The sequence below is a fragment of the Oryctolagus cuniculus genome, chromosome X, assembly GCF_051225735.1.
Source record: "Oryctolagus cuniculus isolate XC-2025 breed Fujian yellow rabbit chromosome X, ASM5122573v1, whole genome shotgun sequence".
Lineage (NCBI taxonomy): Eukaryota > Metazoa > Chordata > Mammalia > Lagomorpha > Leporidae > Oryctolagus > Oryctolagus cuniculus.
Genome location: NC_142888.1, coordinates 110,544,266 through 110,563,611, shown reverse-complemented (window position 1 = coordinate 110,563,611; position 19,346 = coordinate 110,544,266). Strand labels below are relative to the sequence as shown.

The following is a 19,346-nucleotide window of genomic DNA, read 5'->3' as shown; positions in this document are numbered from 1 at the left end:
AATAGAGTTCCACGCTGCTGGCGTGTCAGGGCCATCTTTATTAACATCACCTGTCATCCTCCTGGCTCCACATGTAGACACGGTAAGAGGGCCTGCACCCTAGAAGGAATTTTGTGCCCGAACTCCCAAATATCTGCCTCCCTCTGTGTATTGCTCCGGTGTGAAAGTTGAATGCAGAATGCGTAAGTGCATTCCTCTAGGGCCTGCCGATTCGATGTTTTTGGTTTTGATATACCCGATAAAGCAAATCTTCTATTCTCTGTGAATCTCTTCCCAGGGAGCCACAAAAGCAGCAAAGAAGCACTGCTTTCTACTTTCTCAGTGCGTTTTGTTTTTTTGAACTGGTTACAGTGCTATCAGCTAAAGTATGAATTATGGTTTTGTGTCCAGTAATCAAAGGCCATCCGTCTAGGGAGCACCATAATACCCAGTTTGGAGAGAACGGCCCTAATAGTGCAGAATAGGTGTTCTGGACTCAGATTTATGTGTTTATTCTGATGGCGTGTGGTTTAGTGGACTTGGAGCTGTGAGACTGATTCCTGGGCTATATTGGATGACCTTGGATAAGTCGCTTAATCCCTCTGTGCCTTAGGTCCCTTTTCGACTTTCTGAGGCTTAACATGGCCACAGAAACCCTCTCCTGGGGTTAAAGAAGTGAATTGCTTGCTTCCCGGAGATGTGTGGACTCAGTCACCCTTGTATCTGTCTCACTTGACAAAATTGGAGAGGTCACGGAGGGCTTTAAAACCGCCTTCAGCTTCAACCCTTGCTCCCAGCATAATGAGCCGCAGAGTGTGCGGAGTGTTCTTTGGCAAGAAAATGCAACCTAAGTCCAGTGGGACGGAAGAAGGCCTCCTCCTGACTGGAGCTGGCCAGCCCGCAGGCCAGCAGGGCTATTTTTAGTTTCAGGGGCACTAGGGTGGGTCAGCTCCCTTTCCAGGGCAGTGTTTTAAACCGGAGCCTTGAGTGGCAGGGCCCTCTGGGGAAAGCTTAAGTCAGGTCCAGATGGAATCCCAGTCCAGCCTTGGCTGGGTGTAGTAAAATTTCGTTATTTGGGCACTAGTGGTGAGGACAGTTAAGTTGCCTACTTGCCACTACGTTATCCCAGTCCCGATAACTAGATTGCATTGGAGTGGTTGGTAAATGCTGCTGCTGCTTTTTTATTTTAAAGATTTTTATTCGTTTGCAAAACATAGTTACAGAGCAGGAGGGATAAACAGAGAGCTATTCCATCCACTGGTTCTCTCCCCAATCGGCTACAACAGCTGGGGCTAGGCTAGGCCAAAGCTAGGAGCTAGGAGCCTCTTCTGGGTCTCCCATGTGGGTGCAGGGCCCCAAGGACTTGGGCCATCTTCCACTCTTTCCCGGGTGCATTAGCAGGAGACTGGATCAGAAGAGGAGCAGCTGGGACTGGAACCGGCACCCCTATGTGATGCTGGCCTTGTAGGCAGCAGCTTCACCTGCTCTGCCACAATGCTGGCCCCTAGTAAATGCTTCTTAAGGCGTCTGGTTCAGAGAGTCAGTAAGAGAGAAGAATACAGAGCAAGTAGCAAGGACAGAACCATAGCTCTCCAGGGTATAAATTACCTTTCTTATAAAGGCTGCATTTGGTACATAGAAATTTCTGGACCGTCAAACATGGAACCCTGTGCCCTTGCAGTTCGTGGGCCAAGGGCTTCAGGTGTGCATATTTACAGCCGTGTGAACAGGTTATATTAGTGTTGCTGACTTTCCCTTTCAGTGGTTATTGTAACATGTATTTGTTGGGAACTCGTTTCCATAATCAGTTGTAAGTGATTTCCTCTGGAACACTATTTTTCACAGTAAAAAGTTAAATAGAGAAAGACCACAGTGCATTAGAGCTGGGGGTCTCCTACAAGATAGGCAGTTCGATGGGGAAACTGAGACCCAAGGAGGTAAGTGCTTTGCTGGCATACAATTTATGCAGTTGGTCCTATGGCCCTACTTGCGTCCTGCCAGGCCTGTTCTGAGGATGGAGTAGTCTGACAGTGGCCATTGGAAATGTGTTTTGCTTTAATTCACTACTGTTTGTCAGCCCTTTACCCTTTGATAGAATGGAATAAGGTTACATTGGCTTCCAAAGCAAAAGTGGTTAGCAAAGGGAACCCCATTTATTCACAGTAGAAATGCCCTCCCCTTGCATTAGCCTCAGCAGGCCTTGCAGCCTTGTAGACATTATGGCACAAAAGGCTCTGCTGGTTCCCATCTCTCAGCATTCATAGACTGTAATGTACATACTGACCCAGCCTGCAGAGATGGACATAGCCCTAGTCTCCAAAGTGACAACGATAGAGCGAACCTTTTTGGCCTGCCTTAATGCAGAGTGTAGGACTCACTGATGAACCCAGAGAGGCAGAATCCAGGAAGAAAAAAGTACAGTGGGGGAAGGAATCAGAAATGAGCAGAAGATCTTCCAGAGACCCTCTGAGAACTTAGAGCTGACTACAAAATGAGTCAGCTGTTGGTCTGAAGCTTCTCCCCAGCGCTCACGTTCATTTAACAAGTACTTTTTGAGAACAACCAGGTGCCGCTGGCTCTGAAGATGCTCAGGTGAAGAAATAAGCCCCTGGCTACTATAGAGCACCTAGTCTGGAAGCTCATATGTTGGCTGATGGTGCCTTAGTTCTGCCCCCACCACCCCCCACCAGAAGACTCCTGGAAATCCTACTCGTGGGTGTGTGGAACAGTGGAGCTCTTATGAATGTTGGAGCCAGAGGAGAACTCACAACGCATTTGATAAGTGAGGTCATTGAGACCCGAAGAGGGAAACTGGACTTGTCCCAGAGCTGCCCAGCTACTCTCCAGCAGAGTCCGTTTGAGGACCAGTGTTTCTCAAGTTCTTTATCAGTGTTCTTTAACTGATACCGTGTAACGTTGCACTCCTTCTTTTGGGCATCAGTGGTATATCTGATTTGCAGTCACCCACCGTGACCATTTTTGAGGGTTCATTGCACTGTTCTAAATACGTCTTTCTGATCATTTTTCTCGAGTGCCACTCTTTCTGCTCACACCGTCTCATGAGCTGACCTGGGTTCTATTCCCTAAAGATCCCCTTGCACAGAAGCGCTTACTGCTGATTGTGGTGGATTGCAGCCTTTTGCCATGTGAGCAAGCCGTGGTGTGCCCTGTAAGTGAGATGCTATTCAGTGTGCAGAAAATACTCGGCAGGCCTATAAATCCATAGACGTTTAGGAAAGATCTCTAAGATCCACAGGCTGGAAATCACTGGCCTGAACCATTGAAAACATGTGTGTGCTTTTATGTCATGCTAACATTTGGAGCTTTGGCCTTGGAACTTGATATTATGATCTGAGGTGCTTTTATATTGGAATCACCTCACTGTGTACCTGACTCAGGCCTTCATTACATACTTTTGACCTCTGCAATCCGTGAAGCTGGTAAGGACTTGAGAAAGCTGTGCTGATAGCATGTAAACAGTTGGGAGGGTTTGCAAATGTGCTGCTTGTAGTAGTCTACCCTTTCTTTCCAACTCTAAGGGGTTGCTTATTAACATTTCATTATCAAGTCATTTGCCATTTCTGATCCTACTAAAAAGTATGCCCTCTAACCGTACACCCAGCATAGGATGTTGCTCCATCTTTTTGCAGAGAAAAGCATGCAAACAGCTGCAACTAGTTAGGAAAGATGAGCAACGCAGAAAATAGTGCATATTTGCAGGTTTTGAACAAGCTTGCTTCCTTTTCTACCAAAAAAAAAAAAAGAGAGAGGAATCTGTAGGTTTGGAAGATCTTTGAAAATAAACTCATTCTAACTTTCACTTATTTCGTGGGAGTGGGGATTCCCAAGATGTTAGTGTGCTGAAGAGACTTCCCTATCCATGTTTGTATCCAGCAATAAAAATACAAAAATCACATAATGTGAGTGTGGCAGCGCTGGTAGTCGGAGGAACTGCTGAGGGCCCGGGAAGTCCAAGCAGCCAGGTCTCCAATTCAACAGGCTCTCCAGTATTGTTGTTGACTGGGAAGCTTAGGAAGCTAACGGTCTTCATTGGGATGCAGGTGCAGGCCGGGTAGGGGTGGGTTGGTGGAGTGACCTACAGGAGATGCTGAGAATGTGCTCATTTTGTCCTCCTCGTTGGCACCAAAGCCTGCCAGAGCCTGCTTTACCCAGTCAGTGTGCAGTGAGTGACTAAAGGAAGAGAAGAAAGCTGGTGGAAATGGAGGTAGAGCAAGCATGGTAGTAGTGAAGAGTTGCTGAAATCACAATAAAAAGATGAAGTTTTGGAAAGTGGATGGAAATCACAGGGTGTGTCTATAGGCAGCCACCAAAACGGCTGTTGAAATAAAATAAGACATTAAGAAGGAAAAAAAAAAAAAAAAGGAAATTTGGGAAGTTGTTGAAAAAAGAAAAAGTACTTACTTGGCATCGGGGCTAAAATTCCACAGCTGTAATCAGGGAAAATACTATGCCCAGCAGCCCGAGTAATGAATAAAAAGAATTTTCAGAGTGAAAAGAAATCAACAGGCTCAGTGACTCTCCCCAAGAAAGGCCAGTTTCTGCCTCCCAGCCTCATTCGACAAGAATGACATTTCACCCACCCGTGCTGTGCTCCCAAAATAAGTTGATAATGTTTGCACTCCCTGTATTAGTAGAATGTCTTGATATAGAATGAGACTGTTTTAAATGTCTTAGTTACTAGGAGGCGCATTTTTTAGCAGCGTTCAGAACATTGGATATTCTTAGATTTTCCACAGCATTCATGTCTAGATTATCTTTGGAATAATTTGTTGTGTTCTGATCCTGAGAGTTGATTATGTGTTCTCTTTACCATTTCTGAAAGATGTAATTCACATGAAGGTCATTAAAGAAGGGAGTTACACACTTCTTATTTACTGTTTCATTCCACTTTTACAATTATGTGTGTATTGAAGTTCAGGATGCTCTGTCTGAATTTTCGGTCAAAAACAGGAAGTAGTGACTAAATTTAAGTGTGTTTTCTTATTTGAGGGATTAAAACCCTTGTTTTGGAGTTTGTTTTGTTTTGTTTTGGTCATCACTCCCAATTTAAATGTACTATTGTTTCTGGTGGCTTGAATAGTATGAACTGTCGGCTTGCAAGACTGAATAACTTGTGTTATTCCACATGGAATTCTGTACTCAAAAATAAATGGGTCTGGATAATATTTCTTCAAAAAGCTCAACATGGAACTTTTGGGGCTCTGTGATTCAGCAATTAAATGCTTGGTTGTATCCCCAAGAGGACTGAAACAGTTTGGTGGTGGTGGTGGTGGGGGACTCAGTCTTAACTTTGGAGATTCTTAAGAATTTAGCATTTTAAGGAGATTCCTCTGATAACGTTTATATCCAGCATCACAGTAAAATTCAAATAATATATTACATATAAGCATGTTCGTAGCAGCATTGTTCACAGTTGTGGAAACAACCTATCTATTAATCAGCTGATGAATGGATAAACAGAACATGGTATATCGGTGCAATGGAATGTTACACAGCCACGAAAAGGAACAAAGTACTGATATGTGGTACAATATGGATGGACCTTCAAAACATACTGCTAAGCGAGAGAAGCGAGGGACAGAATACTACCCATTGTATGATTCCATTTGTAAGACATGTCCAGAATAGTCAGATCCATAGAGAGACCTTGCCCAGGGCTGGTGTATGTATGTGTGCTAGGGAGGATGAGTGATGGCTGATAGGTATGAGGTTGGTTTTTGGGCTGATGGAAATGTTCTGGGATTAGATAGTAGAGATAGTTGCCCAGCTCTGTCAGTGTACTAAAACCCATTTAATTGTGTAGTTCAAATGAGTGAATTGTATGGTATGTGAGTTGCATGTTAACTTGGAGGGAAAAGGTCTGGGATAGGCATAACAAGCAACATATTTCTAGTCGCACATCGCACTCGTGAATTTTGGATCTGCAGTACTTTAATGGCTAACATCAGGGTTTGCCTGGTGGTTGGTGAGGGATGGAAAACATCACAAGCAGCACCACAGGAGACCAGGGTTCTCCTCCTGACTGTGTTCCTGTCGTACAACCTTGGCGAAGTTCACTTACGTTTACAGGACCTTCATATCGTCTTCTGTAAACCGAGAGACTTCCAGTTCTTCTGAGTTCTTAGTGGTCGGACATGTGTGTGGCCCTGGATGGCGCTTAGCAGTGATACTTGGGGATCTTTCCTTTCGAACAGTGCCTTATTAACATTTCCTACTTCTTAGCGGGATCAGACCCTGAAAGCAACAGAATAGGGCCTTGCTAAAGAAGGGCTGAAAAGCGAAGCGCTCATTGACTTTGATGCAGCCTTGGTTCCCTGTTTTCCGGTTCTGAATAATGAAGATGGTGTTGGAAGGTGAGGAGTCATGGTAAAATGACTTGAGGCTGTATGGAGAAGGATGAGAGCGAAAGGAGTGATCTACTTATAGACAGAGATGAATAGTATTTATTCCTCAGACCACTCAGTGAGGTTAATTCCCGTGACTGAACCAGGTCCGGTACTTGGTATTGGCAACGGCTAAGCCAGGCCTCTCTGCCATGGTGTTCCTAGCTCCTTGTCAGAATAGTGAACCACTTGGCCGGCGCCACGGCTCAGTAGGCTAATCCTCCGCCTTGCAGCACCGGCACACCAGGCTCTAGTCCCGGTCGGGGCACTGGATTCTGTCCTGGTTGCCCCTCTTCCAGGCCAGCTCTCTGCTGTGGCCAGGGCGTGCAGTGGAGGATGGCCCAAGTGCTTGGGCCCTGCACCCCATGGGAGACCAGGAGAAGTACCTGGCTCCTGGCTTCGGATAGGCGCAGTGCACCGGCTGCAGCGCGCTGGCCGCAGCGGCCATTGGAGGGTGAACCAACGGCAAAGGAAAACCTTTCTCTCTGTCTCTCTCTCTCTCACTGTCCACTCTGCCTGTCAAAAAAAAAAAAAAAAAAAAAAAGATAGTGAACCACTGTCATTATTCGTTTTCCCAGAAGGGACACCATTCCCCCACCCCACCTCATTCTGTTAGCCTGGCTTTTCTGGCCTGCCTTACCTGTTCTGTGCAGTGAGAGACAGCTATGCAGTGGACAGATGGACAAGCTCTGGAGAGGGGCTGGAAAACCCTTTCTAGTACCAAAACAGCACCCATTCATCATTCCGAGAGGAAACAGGGAGTTTACAAGCTTTCGCTGAAAAGTCATCATTGTGTAGGTTTTCGTGAAACAATGATTGTGTGCTGTCACAGAGGCTTGTCTTCAAGGCAGCTCTCACAGAGGATGTTTGTTCCTTCCAGAAATGCTGGCAGTATCGGAAGCTTCTCAGCCCTTCTTTAGCAAGGCCTTGCTCTGCTGCTTTCAGGGTCTGATCCTGCTAAGAAGTAGGAAATGTTAAGAAGGCACTGTTCGAAAGGAAAGATCCCCGAGGATCACGGCTCAGCGCCATCCATGGCCACACACATGTTTGCATTTTATAAAATGCCTTAGGAGACTGGCAGCAGTGATGGGTTTCTATCAAAGTTCAGTCTCTAAGCCAAGGCCATTTAAAATTGTAAAACTACTCGCAACTTGTTCTTTCACATATGGACCATGTGTATTATGTTTGTGTTAAATGGGATAGAGAGATGGCGTGTGACATTTCGTGCAATGGCGTTTTTAGAGTGAGAGTGAGCCACTGCTTTTTCCTGCCTCTTTTTCTCTATCTCAACCTGTATTCTTCAAGGTCTTTGTCTCCATAATGTACTTAGTTTGGGGGATCTTTTCCTTACTCAGAATCCTGCCTTATCACTTTCTCTCTTTTGTGGAAAGACACAACTTCTGCTTTTGGGCCCTCTGCCTTACAGGAAAACGAAGGATGTAATTTATGCAGTTTTGTTTTCCAGAAAACTTGTTATTTTGGCCTTCAGTGTTACCCAGGTTTTGTTCCATTTCATTTCCCTGGAGCACTGAATACATTTTACAACCAAGACCAGCTAATGGAGCTTTTCTGGTGTGTGCAGCGGTTTGTCCTAAGGCATGTGGTTTGAGAGTTGGCACTGCTTAAGCATCTTATTTTTGTTTTTTTTTTCTTGGGTGCTCCAGATCTGTTTCCTTCGTTGAGTCCAAGTTGTCTTGAGAGAAATGAAGAATGGTGCGAAGTGTATTTAGCAAGTCTCTCTTCCCAAATGGGGAACTATGTGTTTGAAGAAATGAGTAAGCCCATTCCAAGAAATAAACTGTCTTTTTTTCCATGTTTACTTAACTCTTTTCTTCTAAATCTTCTGGGATTAATATTTTCAAGCAATACGAACCAGCTGTTTGATGCCCTTTAAAACGATAACGGCCTGGCCACGTGGGTCAGCGTTCTGGCATCATGTCTCCAGCAAGGAGGCCACACTCAGGTGGGGAGAACATGAAGATTCCCTGGTGGAACACTTCAAAGGTTGTAAATGCACACCAAACAGACCAGTTTCCCTTAATACATTGCCCCGTAGATAATTCTAGAACTTCCGTGAAACTCTCAGGGTTGCATCCTGTAGCAACAGTTGACCCTCTGCTTGTGGCTTTAAAATATGGCCTTTGTTGTCTTGCTTCATCTGAATAGGAAATATTTTGAGTGAGAGCGTTTTTTTTTCCAGATAATTTCCCTTATCTTTTAAAAATGCATTAAACATGTCAATGGGACGATTTCTAAAATATTTATTCCCTTGCCTTTTTGAACAGAGGACTAAAAACCGCAATTGGTTAAAGAGGATCCGAGTTCATCCTTACGAAACTCTACTCAGTATATGGTGCAGTAATGCAGCAATGTCCTCAGGGCTCTTTGAAGTCTGAAGAACTATTTGCCCCTAAGCTAAATGGCCCCAGACTGTTCAGGCCGCTGTTGCTTCTGCCTTGCTTTTCAGCTGTCACTTCTGCTGTCATTGATTTGGGTTCACTCTTTGTCCCCTTTTACCCAGGGCAGAGCTGAACGTCTAGAAATCAGACAGCAGAGTTGGTTAACTATGCAACTAGAATATTTGTGTGCAAAATAAAGGCCATGTCCCAGAAGGTGGCTGTAGTCTTCCACAGTACATTTCACAGACTGCATGTTTCTTTTCTCTTCATTTTTTTGGGGGGGTGGGGTGGGGGAGACTAAGGCTTCCTTGCCTATTGGGTTGTCCCCAAAATTTGAAGCAGTGTATAAGTGAGCCATTGTTATCTTTCTAGGACTGTTTATTGAACACATGTATGTATAGCAAGCGGTGATAACAAGGACAGTATTAACACTTCCCCATATGACTTGACTTAGAAATAATATTTGGATCTTCCCACCTTGAAGCTTAATGTGTTTTGATTGTCGTCCCTACCTTCCTCAAAGTAAAGAATCTCCCTGATGTTTGTATCTCACCACTGAACATTCTTCATGTGCTTTGCATCTTTTCAGACTCCATGGCAATGCACAGTAACATAGGTACAGGACACTCCTTTCTCTTGTCTTTTTAGCACCCTTCATGAATTGTATCCTCCAGGCCACCTTTATTAGTGTATTCTCCGCATGCCACTTAACCCCGTGAGCTTTGGTTTCTGAAGCTGAACATGCCTTTGCCCCTTCTGCGAAACATTCGGTTTCCCCTGTCCACCGTAGGCTTTTATTTCCATCCGTGTGTGCTCATTTCCCCTTCCGTGTAAAGTTGGTCAATTTGCTTGCTATGGAAATGAGCCTGGCCCGTTTCTACTTCCCAGGGTCCCTTCTGGAACCCTTCTGATGAATAGGAATCACACTGACAAGCACCAGTCTCCTGGGCACAGGGCTGTTTGTCAAGACAGCCTACACATGTTGGCCACAACAATTTCACCCTTGACTTGCTTCAGAGCTGGCTGGTGGTCACCATCTGGTCCTGGTGATTTATCGACTCCTGGTTTGTTGATTAGATGCAGAGCATCATGTTTACCACTATTTGATCTAGTACCTCTGACCTGTGAGCTCAGTGTTCTGCTTTGGGAATGCGAAGCTCCTTAGAAGACAAAGAATTCATTCAGTCTCCAGCCAATCTCCTTTTTACCCTGTGACTGTGATTAAGTGCTCTCTCTAAATGGCTCCCTCCCTTTGATAGAGCAAGAGAGACTCTCACTGTTGGCTTTGCAATCTCTTACAAGTTGCTGCTGCCTAGTTTTTATGTTGTATTTAACCTGCTATGTCTTCTGGGATGTCCCCAATTCCCAGTGTGCACTAGCTTTTCATTTTACTAACTGTACCTTTCCTTCTTTTTATTCTGCCTTTTAACCACCTGGAAAGTTCTCTCTCCAACCCTCTCCATCAAAGCCAAGTACTTGGGACCACTTATCCTAGGGTAACAATAGGTACCCCACCCCTCCCTCTTTTTAGCTGGTCACCAAGCATCTTGAACGTTACTTCCTTTTCAAACGCTTTCTCTCTCCCTCAGTCATACCCTAGTTTTGTCACAGCTTCTGACTTTAATATAGGAAAATCCGTGTAAGAAGTTTTGTGCTTCTTTCCCTACCTCTCCCATCATGTTGTTGAATTCAGTAGTGCTCTGATAGGCATTACACACTCGTTTATCATTACTTGGTGCCCTAAATCTTACACCATACTACTCAGGATCAAGGTCAGGATGTCTCCTGGAGCACCTATTCTTCCTTCGTCCTACCCCCCCCCCAGCTTTCTAGAAGCAATCGGTTTTCATCTTTCCAAAGCTTGCCTGCACATCTAGGCAGGTAAGTGTTATGCTAATGATTTTCCCCCCTCTTTTCTTATCTGTGAATCTCAGGCACAAATATAATGGATAGAAATCTTTGGGACCAGTCTAAAACTGAGTAGAGGAAGACCTATTTGACAGAAATATTTAAGACATAAAGAGAGTATAAGGAGGTGATCAGGTGATAAACTGACAGACGCTCTGAGGTCGATACACTCTCATCAGCAACATCAAAAAATCAGCAGTTAAATGCATCACAATTGTGCAGGGAGCTGTCATCTCCATCTTTGTTCTTCTTTCCTTTGATGTGATAGGGAACAAACTCCCTTCATCTCAGGGTGAGGGTTTTTTTTTTATTTGACATACATTTATCCTTAGACAGTATAAATTTCAGAATCATCTGCCTTCATTTCATAGAGCACAGTGGTCTTTCAATGAGACGATTGGCTATTAGGAGGAAAGTGGTCGTGTGTCAGATCACTGTGCAGGAGACAGTGTGTATTTTGGGCACACACGTTTGACACAAGGTCAGATGCATATATTTAAGCAAATAAAAACTTATTTCAATCTTTGGAATATTGTTCATGAGTGCGGGATTTCTGGGATATAAATGAAGCATATTTTATATGTAGAAATATTTTGATACTGATGCAAAGTTGATTTCTCAAAAATTAGATAAAATTGCTGATATTTGACCTTCTTGACTCAAAATAATAGCGATTTCATAAGAATCAACCTTTAATATTTTGTTTCTCCTGATTCTCAGAGCTCATAACAGAGCTGTTTGAAAACAAAAGAATAGATTCTCTAACCTATAATCCCACAGTGGGATTTCAGGTGTAGCTTTTTTTCCCCCTATCCATTAAGGGACAGTTTTGTGCTTCAGCTAAATAAAACTAGATTACCAGTGGTCTGGGATTTTTAGAAATAAACACTTCCTAAGGTAACTGCTGCTGCTACTACTACTACAACTACTCCTACTAACAAGAAAGCAATCACTCTTAACATAGTTGAATATAGGTGAACCTTGAAGCATAGAGAAGATCTCCCTTCTGAGATATATGAGGGCACTTTGAAAGGTTTGTGCAAAGCACAATTACAAGGTAAGTTTATTTTGGTGCAAAAATACGCTGAGGTCCATGCACAATTTTTTGTAATATGCATTTCTATGAACTTTTTGAAGATCCCTTATATGTATGTTAGGATTTTTTTTTCCAAAGTAAACTTTGTAGTTCTATTTTTTTAAAATTCTGTTCTTCTTTTGAAATTGTTCTAAAGATTTATTTTTTATTTATTTGAGAGATGGAGTTAGAGAGGTAGAAATACACACACACACACACACACACAGAGTCTTCCATCTGCTTGTTCACTCTCCAAATGGCCTCAACGGCCAGAGCTGAGGCAATCTGAAGCCAGGAGCCAGGAGCTTCGGGGTCTCCCACATGGGTGCGTTGGGGAGCAAGGAATTGGGCCATTCTCTGCTGCTTTCCCAGGCGCATTAACAGGGAGCTAGATTGGAAGTGGAGCAGCTGGGGCCGGCACCACGGCTCACTAGGCTAATCCTCCGCCTAGCGGCACCGGCACACCAGCTTCTAGTCCCGGTCGGGGCACTGGATTCTGTCCCGGTTGCCCCTCTTCCAGGCCAGCTCTCTGCTGTGGCCAGGGCGTGCAGTGGAGGATGGCCCAAGTGCTTGGGCCCTGCACCCCATGGGAGACCAGGAGAAGTACCTGGCTCCTGGCTTCGGATAGGCGCAGCCATTGGAGGGTGAACCAACAGCAAAAGGAAGACCTTTCTCTCTCTCTCACTCACTGTCCACTCTGCCTGTCAAAAAAAAAAAAAAAAAGGAAGTGGAGCAGCCGGGACTCGAACCGTTGCCTATATAGGATGCCAGCACTGTAGGCCAGGGCTTTAACCTGCTGTGCCACAGCATAGGCCCCTTTTAAACTTTTAAGAGATGTTTTTTCTTTATTTGAAAGGCAGAGAGACACACAGAGGGACACAGAGAGAGAGAGCGCTCCCATCTTATGTTTCACTCCCCAGATACCTGGATTGGTTCAGGCCAGACCAGACCAGCAACCCAAAACAAACCTGGGTCTCCCACTGGGGTGGCAGGGATCCAGGAACTTGAGCCACCATTTGCTGTCTCCCACAGGGCACATTATCAGAAAGTTGTAATCAGGAGTGGGGGCTGGGACACAAACCCAGGCACTGCAACACGAGATGTAGGAGTCCCACATGGCCTCTTAACCACTACATCACATGCTGCCCCTTTAATTCCATTTTCCATGAACTTTTTGAAGTCCCTCCCCTACTCATATGGCATCTTCTGATGTCAGTATCCATAATAATAGCCACGATTGATGGAAGCACTCTTGGAGGTTGGTTCTGTTCTTTGTCCCCATTTTATAGGATATAAAGTGGCCCCAACAAAGTTAAAAGGCTGACCCGAAGTCACACAGCTGGTAAGCAGCAGAGCTCAGCGCAAACTCCTGCCTATTAAACTCTGAAGCCATTAGGAAGGAAGGCAGCCCCAGACTCAGAAGAGAAAAAGCCCACTCAGAACATTTATAGCTCGTTTCTCGCATTGTTCTACTGTGGAGACTGTATGTAGTTAGACAGCACGATGTTCCAGACAAGATCTTCTGTTCTTTTTCTTGAGCCTCTTGCTTATTGTGTCCTTATTCATTTGTGTTGAACCGAGCTGCTCTGATTGAGGATCCTTGGTGATGCTGAGTAAGGTGAAGCTTTGGCTTCTCTTAAGAGCCTGAGCCTGAGCCTTCCTGTTTTGAGTTGCTGCTCACTAGAAGTTTGCGTTCTGTCTGCTCTCCTAGGCCTACTGAATTTCAAAGGTTTCTTTTTGAAAAGATTTATTTTATTTGAAAGGCCAAGAGACAGAGGGATGGAGGGAAGGTGGGAGGGAGAGAGACAGAGAGGCAGGCAGACAGACAGACAGACAGAGAGGTCTTCATCTGCTGGTTTGCTCCCCAAATGACTGCAGTGGCCCAGGCTGGGCCAGGCCAAAGCCAGGAGCCTGGAACTTCATCCTGTTATCCCACGTGGGTGGCAGGTGCCCAAGTACTTGGGCCATCCTCTGCTGCTTTTCCAGGTGCATTAGCAGGGAGCTGGATCAGAAGTGGAGCATGCCAGCATCACAAGTGCTTGTTTTACCTGCTGCACCACTATGCCAGCCCCTCAAAGTAAAATATGTCATGATTATTTCTTGCTAAGAAGTATTTTTAATGACATAGTAATTAGTCATACTTATGAGGTACAGTGATAAATTGATATGTGTACACAATGTATAATGATCAAATCAGGGTGATTACCATTTCCATCTCCTAAAACATTTATCATTTCTTTTTTTAAAGATTTATTTATTTATTTGAAAGTCAGAGTTACACAGAGAGAGAAGAGGCAGAGAGAGAGAGAGAGAGAGAGAGGTCTTCCATCCACTGGTTCACTCCCCAATTGGCCTCAACAGCCAGAGCTGTGCCGATGTGAAGCCAGGAGCCAGGAGTTTCTTCCAGGTCTCCCATGTGGGTGCAGGGGCCCAAGGAGTTGGGCCATCTTCTACTGCTTTCCCAGGCCATAGCACAAAGCTGGATTGGAAGTGGAGCAGCCAGGTCTCGAACCGGTGCCCATATGGGATGCCAGTGCTTCAGGCCATGGCATTAACCCACTGCACCACAGCGCCTGCCCCAAAACATTTATCATTTCTGTCTTGAAAGGCTTTGACATCTTCGCTTCTAGTTATTTTAAAATATATAATAAACTCTTATAGTTTATAACTAAGTTACTTTGCAACTTAATTCTGGAGCTGGCACTGTGGAGCAGTATGTTACGCTGCCTTCTGTAACCCCTGCATACAGTATGAATGCCGGTTCGAGTCTTGGCTGTCCTGATTCTAATCCAGCTCCCTGCTAATGGCATGAGAAAAGAAACAGAAGATGGCCCAAGTGCTCTGGTTCCTGCTAGCCACATGGGAGACCTGGAAGAAGCTCCTGGCTCCTGGCTTCAGGCTGGCTCAGCCCTGGCCATTGCGGCCATTTGGGAAGTGGAGCAGTGGATGGAAGATGTCTCTGTTACTCTGCCTTTCAAATAAATAATTAAATCTTTTAAGAAAGAACTTAATCCTCCTACCTGTTTTTCAGTACCCATCATCCGGCCTACTTCTAGACCCTTTCTTCCCACTCTCCTAGCCTCTAGTGAACCCTGTCTTGTTCTATAAATTCAACTTTTTTTTTTTTAAGCTTCTGCTTGTAAATGAGAACATACAGGATTTGTCTTCGTGTACCTGACTTTGTTGGCTTAATGTAATGTCTTTCAGTTCCATCCACGTTACCGCCCGCCAATGATAGGATTTTGTTCTATTTAGTGGAAGAATAATGTCCCATTATATATATATATATATATATATAGAGAGAGAGAGAGAGAGAGAGAGAGAATATATCTATATAGAATATATATATATAGAATATATATACCACACTTTCTATATCTGTTCATCTGTCATTGGATACCTTGATTGATTCCATATCTGGCTACTGTAAATAGTGCATCATGATAATTTCTTAGCATAGACTCATATTATAATAGCCAATGACACAATTTCTCTCCAGTTTGCAGCCACAAGTTATGGAATTATGATGGTTCATCTCACAATAATAAAATAATGCCTTTTTTAAAAAAAATCAGAGTTACCTCCCACTTACCCATACCTGCCAAGTCATTAGACCGAATGGAAACTCAGACTTAGTGACACTGGGCACCTCTTCCGGTGTGTGCGTGTGTGTGTGAAGCTTGAGACTGAACTATGGTTCTTTCTTAAGTTCATTTAATTCTAGTATAGTTGCTCTATACTTGTGTGATTGAACTTAATAATAAGTATGGGTTAGGGTAGTTGGTCTTCATACTGGACAGTATTTGTTACCTTGTATCTAGAAAGGTTCACGGGCAAAAACACAAGCAAGTTTTGTTGAATTCATTCCAATTTAAACTATCCATTTACAAAAATGAAGGCTTAATAATGCTGGACATTGAGTTTTATTTCAGCTTTTGAAATGGCCTTTTCTCCCCACATTGAATCTGATTCCATAATGTGATTTATTGTATGTGCCAGTATAACACTGAATACAATTTGAAATTATACTGTTTTGACTCAGTTCAAACATAAGGATAGGTACATTTTTTTAATGTGACCTCTCACAGTTTATGATCCTGTAAAAGATAAAGAGAGCAAAGTAGACTATTCTCTATTCTTTCCTACTTCTAGTTACTTATATCTTTTAGTACACTACAGTGTTTACTAATTCAGATAAGCACAACAACTGCCAAGTATTTAAAACAAGACCAACATTAATTCAGTTGTCATTTGTTCTCATCCTTGAAGGCAGTTTTTAAAAATGGCCTTTTGGTTGCGTCCTCTGGGATCAGAAAAACTAGAAGCTTGTATAAATATGCGTTCATCTACAAGAAGGTTACTTTATTTTTTTATTTCCCTTTGAAGTGTCTTTAGTATACTCTTAAAATATATCCTGAACCACATACCATTGTTCGTTTTCCACATAGGATAAAACATCTTCAAGGAGAGGAGCCGAAAGCAAGTGAATTAAACTGACTTATTCTTTTATGACAGAAGGTCCTGGTACAAAATTGAATCCTTGAATTTTCCAAATGAGGCTGTATTTATTGCCCTTCTTCTCTAAGAAGGGCCATTTTAATAATTTTTGCTATCACATCAAAGACTTTTCATGATAATTACAGTCAATAATTGCAGTGGTAATGCTGTGTGCCATCTGCAGGCTCTGTGTAATGGAAACCAGGGAGAAAAACATGCCTGTCTCCTTCCTGGTGGGTACTGTGTAACCTGAGGCCATGGGACCACATTGCCACTGGCATCTGTTTTAGGTGACCCTCTTAAAACGGCTACCGAATCCTGGGTCATACACTTCTCCATTTCTCTACCTTGGCCCATTTCTTTCCATTCTGTCCTTTTCACTCCTGCCCCTTAGTGGCTATAGGTGTGAAGAACCCCACCCTGGCTCCTGGACTGTTGCTCATTTTAAAATAGCTAGCTGATGGGCCTTGATGGTAGGCCACATTGTGGGAGTGGAGAAGTAATTGGCACTTTCGGGACCAGACGTTTGACCAAATTAATTGCTTCCTGAATGAGCAGTTGGCCCATGACCGGATTGCTTGGGGCCGTAGAAAGCTGTCTGATACCTCTAATTTGTGAGTATCAGGTCTCAGAAACTTGTCTATGATCGGATTTTAAGAAGTGTAGGTGCCTCTCTTAGGCCCAAAAAGGACAACAGCATTCTGTAGTGACTCCAGTGTTACCCCATGGAAGCAACCTTTAATTCTTCTTAGAGGCTCAGGTGAGTGGCCCCTCTCTTTTTATCACTGCCCAAAGGGAAAAATGGTAGCAGGTAACCCCTTCATTCTTGGTTATCTGACAGTTCTGCAGTAGAGGGCAAGGCTACCTTCAGTACACGCTCTGGATCGTCCGTATCTGTGGCCCTCTGGTGACTGTGAAAGAGGTCTCTGTTCTAGAAGGCCTGGGAGTGAACAGGCCTGTAGGGACTTGAATGTCTTAACAAGTGACTGGTTTCTCTCTTAGCCTTATCCCTGTGGCAAACAGGCCATCTCTCTTCCATGTTCTTTTCTAGGGAAGAAATTTTTTTTTTCATTTCATGGAAAAGTAAGCATGTTAATACCCTAATATTAGTCCACAATCTGCCCTATGTTTTCCCCTGTGTGTGATAATTAGGAAACTGGAGGAGAATGGTAGGTGGCTAGCATTGCAGTCCAGCAGAAGAATTGACTAATCAATACCTTGCATTTGACTTTAGGCACCTTTTCATTGGAGTTTTACAGAGCTCAGAACAAAGAGGGATTATTCTTAGTGCAGTGGAGAGTGACCACATGGTATTACAATTGCTTTGCTGTTTGGTGTGTCAGTCACTGAGGCTCCTCTGCTGAGGACTCCAGCTACAAAAATCGAATGGAGCCAGCCAATGATGAATTGACCACCCGATTCTAAGTTTAGGGAAGTTCACCATCAAGTCTAATAGATTCGGGGCCTTTAAACACCAAGGAATACACACTATCTCAAATAGTCCTTCAAATTCATTGCAATGTTTAGTGACTTCTGATTTTTCAAACCAAATAAATCAAAAAGCATTTGCCTGTGAAGTCTTTGTCTTGTGGATTTCGATTTGTTGACCAAAAAAGATCCCAAGGGAGTTTGCTGATTACTGCCCCCCCCCCCATCTCCGGCCCGTTATTACCTGTGATTGGGCAATTCTACCTTGAGTCCAAACTAAGAGCTTTTGTAGTTTTGGACAGCACCCCACCCCAGATGGACACAACATATCTGGCAATGTATAGATTATGTTTCAGTGTGTGAGTCACTCTCACTTTGTCCAAAGGTACTTCCTTATGGCACATTTCTTAAAGTCCCAAAGTGAGAAAAGCATGGGTTGGGTGACTATGACTGATATAGCATGATCTCTCTGACTTTTGTCTTGTGTGGTTCCAAGATAAAACACGAGGATCTCAGAGATTCGGATGGTAGGTAGAGGAATTCAGATTATAAGATGAAGAAGGAAGGAGAAAACCCCTGCAAAACAACAGAAACACACATCTGTTCATCTTATAATTTTCAAGAAGGCAGGGACCAAGACTTCTGTATTTTCTGCATTGATGGATGGCATCTCGCCCATAAGAGGCACTAGATAAATACTGCATTAAATAGCAACAACCTTTTTTTGTGTTGCCAAATCAGGTCAAAGGCTAGTTTGGAAAAAATGAACCAATTCTTTGACTTAGACATGGGGAAAATGTTAGGGGAGAGTTCCATTCCCAGATAATTTCTCAAGGTGGACCAGATGAAGTAACTAGGTTAAGAAGTGGTGAAGGTGAATAGACTGAAGTTTTGAATGCCAGTGGGTGCAACAAATGTAATTAATCAACAGGCCCGATGCTAAAGGAAAGGTTCTGAAACATGAGAATGGGGAATTGAATGTTGTCAAGGAGCTCATAGATAAATCCCAATCAGACCTAGGGTGTCTCACTAATGAAAGCAAGCCGGTAGAATGTATAATAAAAAGTTTCAGCACAAAATATGTAAGTAACTCAGTCATCTTGGAAAGGCAGCCTAATTTTTTAAAAAGATTTTATATATTTATTTATTTGAAAAGCAGAGAGAGGGATCCTTCATCCACTGGTTCACTCCCCAGATGGCCACAACAACCAATTGGCTGTGCTGATCCGAAGCCAGGAGCCAGGCGCTTCCTCTGGGTCTCCCATGCAGGTTCAGGGGCCATCCTCCACTACTTTCCTACTTTCCCAGGCTATAGCAGATAGCTGGATTGGAAGTGGAGCAGCCGGGACTTGAACTGGCGTCCATATAGGATACAGGTACTGCAAGCGGCAGCTTTACCCACTGTGCCACAGTGCTGGCCCCCAGTCTCATTTCTTTAAGGTAAATCTGTGCTTTGCTAATGACCTTGTGTTTTCCAAGGGGCCAAATATGTACGTGGACAAAAAGAAACCAATGCATGTGATCTGTTTAGGCTTTCACAATGCTTCTCATGGGATTTCACAGCAAGCCAAGGAAACGCAAAATAACTGAGTTGTAGGACTTCTTCAGAGGAGAAGCAAAGGGTAAGGGTTAAATAGGCAGTTCTCTGGATGGCAG

At 43.8% G+C, this 19,346-nt stretch overlaps 1 protein-coding gene across 4 annotated transcripts in view; it reads left to right on the top strand.

The window, feature by feature from the left end:
- The window catches only part of GPC4 (glypican 4), a 120,005-nt gene that overhangs the window by 46,157 nt on the left and 54,502 nt on the right, over window positions 1-19,346 (top strand). The window contains exon 1 of one of the 4 annotated variants that reach the window (XM_089324228.1): window positions 1,761-1,916. The exons of the other annotated variants lie outside the window; for them this stretch is intronic. The gene's annotated coding sequence lies outside the window, so the exon portion shown is untranslated. Of the gene's footprint in view, window positions 1-1,760; window positions 1,917-19,346 lie in introns of those variants that run through there. 4 annotated transcript variants of the gene reach the window in all.